Here is a 4,388-nt window from a genome sequence, read left to right as displayed (position 1 = left end):
TCTCCTTGAGCCCAACTATCCATACTTCCAACCACATACACGTCAGTGTCACCTTGTGGAAGCGTTGGTGGATCCTCTGTGAGGTACCTTTCCATGTTCATGCTGGCCAAGTAGTAGTGCATCTTGTTTTGCCACGTTTTGAACCCAGCTTTGCCATCAAACTTATCTGGCATCATTCCTTGGGAAGCCGAAGGTGGTATCCCCATGTGGGTTGATCCATTACCGAACAGATTTCAGCGCACGTTTTCCATACCCGAATCGGAAAGCTTCGTGTTTTCAAGTTCTTTAGCAAGGCGTAAAGCTAACTCCGCAGGAGTTTCAACAGGGGTTGCAGGAACCCTAGTACCGTCAACGTTGTTGGTGGTTTCTCCAGACATTTTTCTGTTTCACAATAAACAGATCTGATTAATATATTAATCAAACAATTCAAGTAATTACACTGAATTAGTTTTGATCAAACAATTCAAGTAATTACACTGAATTAGTTTTGCAAACTCACTTAACAACCGTTCGCAGAAATTTGTTTCACAAACTCACTCAATTAAAGCGTTCGTGGAAACCAGAGAGAGTAGAGAAGAAATAATTAAAGAAAAGCGTTCTTCAAAACCTTTCCGCCTAAACACCGAAAGATGAAAGCAAAAACAGTTTTTCAGAAGATTTTGAAATCGTTTTTAAAATAAATAAAGAATTCGAAAATTCTCAATCCGTTTAAAGCGATAAGCAGAAAGCGGATTTATTGAATTAAGACTGTTAGGAGCGCAAAAATCAAATTGAGAAAAGATGCGAATTATATTTAAATTAACGAAATCAGAAACAAATTACAACAGTATAATATAAAGCATAAAATAAATTACGGAGGCAAGATATGATATCTCTTTCCTTAATTCAATAAATCGGCCGTAAGTGCTTTCGGACAATCACGATATATGAATCCCAGGATACAACCAATCACGAACTATTACAGTAGCACACCAGTAATAGAACTCAAGCGAACAAATCTACATTATACTCTCGAGACTACTAAACTAATAACTTACTTGGACTAAGCAAGGGAGAGGGAGAGAGAGAGCTCTGCGGCTGGACTTATTAGAAGGAGGGTTTGTGTTTTTGAGTGTGAGAAATAATGAGAGGCTGCACCTCTATATATAGTGGAAGGAGGTGGTCTCGCATGAATATTTAGAAAATATTCTCTGAATATTCTCGGAGTACTGCCGAAGTTTACTTGGAGTTTAAGCCAAGTCTTTCCAAAAAATTAAATGGGCTTACAGCGGACCAAAAAAATGCTCGGCGAGGCGAGAATTCCCAAGAGCCCACGGCCCACGGTCCACGCCCGGCCCGGTTCGGTTCGGTTCGGCGCGCGTGTGGGAACTTCCTTCTTCCTTCTACACACTTTTGAAACTAGAAGAGTGTGAAACTATATATATATATGAGTGGAAAATCAGTCATATTTCCGATGTGGGATATTTCCCAAACCATCCCAAGTAGCTCACTTCACACTCTTATTTCTCATTCAAATCAACTCCGTAAATCACAAGTAAATCACTTCACACTAAAATTTACCTCCTCAAAACTATATCCTAAATATAAAATCAAAAACTCAAACCTAAAAAAATTCTAAAAAATAATTTAAAATATTTGAATTGTGTTAAATTAAATAGTGCTATTTTTAGAAATTTGTGGACTATTTGCTAGTTTTGTCTGTAAAATATGTGTTAGTGATATTTTAGGGTATTTCTTTTTTTTTTTTTTTTAAGTATTTCTCTTTTATCAATGTCTAGATATATATATATATATATATATATATATTTATTTATTTATATATATATTTCTCCTCCAATCCATTTTCCGATAGATAAGAAATTTTTTAATCCAATCAAAAAAATAAGTAGAACTAACATATATAATGGTAACTTTATCCATGTTACCTCATTGAATTTTCTTGTATCTACATATTTCATAGGCAATCGTCCTTCTCAGCGAAAGGAGAACCTTTTCCAAGTCAATACCTAATTAGTACATATTACGTATGAATTAGTGACGAACCGTTTGGTTGCTGGCTTGCTGCCTATAATCAATATACCTAAATAAATATAGGTTATGCGAGAAAATATATATATATATATATTTCGCTGCATCACTTAGGTACCGCACGCAATTTGATTCCATGCGACGACATTGATATGTTGAACCTCACTTTGGTCTTGAGCTTTCAGTTAAATGTCACCATTGGATTAATTTTAATGAAATGCCATATTTTGCTAAATCAACCTTATTATAGACGTAGAATTTGATTATTCCAAAGTCGCTGCAAGAAACCAAATTACCATCACATTACCGGTCCGGTCACAAGGTCGTTTTTAGTGAACAAGTCAAGATGGCTTTGGTTTTTTCCCCTGATGGATGACGTTCTGCTGTGCCGTATCATTTGGTCCTTGTTGATTGTATATGTAGTGGTTAACAGTTATTGGTGTTGATGTATCAAATAAGATGAATGGTGTTATTCTATATTAAATCTACTAAGAAATTGAAATTTATCATGTACGTTTTTTTTCTTTTTCTTTTAAGAATTCTTTCAAACTACGAAAGCAATGTTGTAGCCTATACATATGCCATATATTAAACGGTCAATATTTTTTTTTTTTTTTCAACCATTGGGCCACAACACTGGTCTAGGCCGGCCCATTAGTCTAATCCCTACATTTGTAGAGAGTGGGACTCGATTCCGGGTGTGATGGTGCCTTGTGCATTAAGGACTTACCTTTGGCCACTGCACTAAGGTCACTTCACTATTTCTTATTTTTTTAATAGTAAATAAGTTAATATTAAATGGTTAAAATAGAAATTTGGCATTTTTTTCTATTACTAATGTTTTGTTTAATTTTCATTACTTTCAAAAGTAAATAAAATATAATTGTGATATGATGTACATATCGGGTTTTTTTTATATACATTTTTTTGAACTCTAGTTCAATATTTCCTGATTTTTATTGTGAATAGATGGTTAACTTGTGTAGCAAAATTAGATGTTTAAGGTTGCAATCCTGTTTAAATTAAAGATAACTAGATTTCGATATGTATCAAAACAATTTTAAAAAAGTCATCGAGTATAAATTTTAAAAAAATATAATTATAATGAATGTCGAAGTTCAAAATAAAAATTTAAGATATTTTAATAGTAATATTAGTTAATATAGCTAGATAAAATTGATATTTATCATTGTAATGTAGTGAATTACATTGATAACTGAATTTTTTTTGAAAAGTAATGAATTCATAGATGAATTTTCGTCACTTCGCTTTCAAATAAATCATTAATAAAATAAAACAGAATTATTAATGTTTTATTTTCTAAATTTTAAATCACTTAGTATTTGTAATGCATACATGAAAATTTAATAAAATAATAATGAGTTTATCTGATGAGAATTTTGAATGTGTTATTTTATCATTTTAAATTAGTTTGGCATAAGTTAAATTAATTATGAGCTTACAAGATATAGAAAAACGTATATTTAAGAGTGTTAGTTTTCCAAATTATTTTGTGATTTTCATTTTTTACTAATTACTTTTTAAACTTTTTTTTTCCAACAACGATAGTGATCTGATATGATGCATATATAATATTTGATGATAAATTAAGCGCTATCTTAGACGATGAAACACTTACTAATGACTTATTATCTTTCATATTGCAGTAATTGATTTTGCTAATCATGCACTACTCTAAATTTTGATCTGCAGATTCAATTATAAGCGTTGCAGATAGGTTAATTTTACAAATGGTTGATTTGGTCCAATACTCTCAAATGATGATTGATCATCAATCCTGGTGTGGTGGTGGTGGAGGCATAGAAATGTGATGATGGTGGTTCATATGTAGTTGTTCTGGTGGTGATCCACCTTGATGCATGTGTTGCTGTGGCCACCCATGCTGGTGCATTCCCATGACTTGAGGTGGTGGAGGCGGCCTCGGACCACCGAAACCTTGTTGGTGATGATGAAACTGAGAAGGTGGTGGAATACCTTGAGGTGGACGGAATTGCATGGGCGGTGGAACCACTAAGCCGTGTTGTTGTTGTTGTTGCTGAGAAGGCCAAAATGGTGGCTGAGTTTGATACGCTTGTGGAGGTGGTGGTGGACCACGGGCCGGGATCGGGACAGGTTGCATACCTCCATTAGCGAACGGACGTGGCTGGCCGTTAACTTTAGGAGCATTAAGATGCGTTGGAGGGATACTTGCGAATAGCGTATGGGGTCTGCTTTTTTGGGAACTTGGATTTGTAGCAGCCAAAAGCCTCTCTACAATTCACAAAAGTAATGTGTCGTTGTTAGAGAAACTGAATCCATAAGCTAAAACTTAAAACAATTAAAGGGTATATAAAGACGAG

At 34.1% G+C, this 4,388-nt stretch overlaps 1 pseudogene; it reads right to left on the bottom strand.

The window, feature by feature from the left end:
* LOC104748671 overlaps window positions 3,813-4,388 on the bottom strand; it is a 6,648-nt pseudogene continuing 6,072 nt past the window's right edge.

This window comes from Camelina sativa, chromosome 15, assembly GCF_000633955.1.
Source record: "Camelina sativa cultivar DH55 chromosome 15, Cs, whole genome shotgun sequence".
Lineage (NCBI taxonomy): Eukaryota > Viridiplantae > Streptophyta > Magnoliopsida > Brassicales > Brassicaceae > Camelina > Camelina sativa.
The sequence above is the reverse complement of the archived record's forward strand: the minus strand, read 5'-3'. Positions and strand labels throughout refer to the sequence as shown.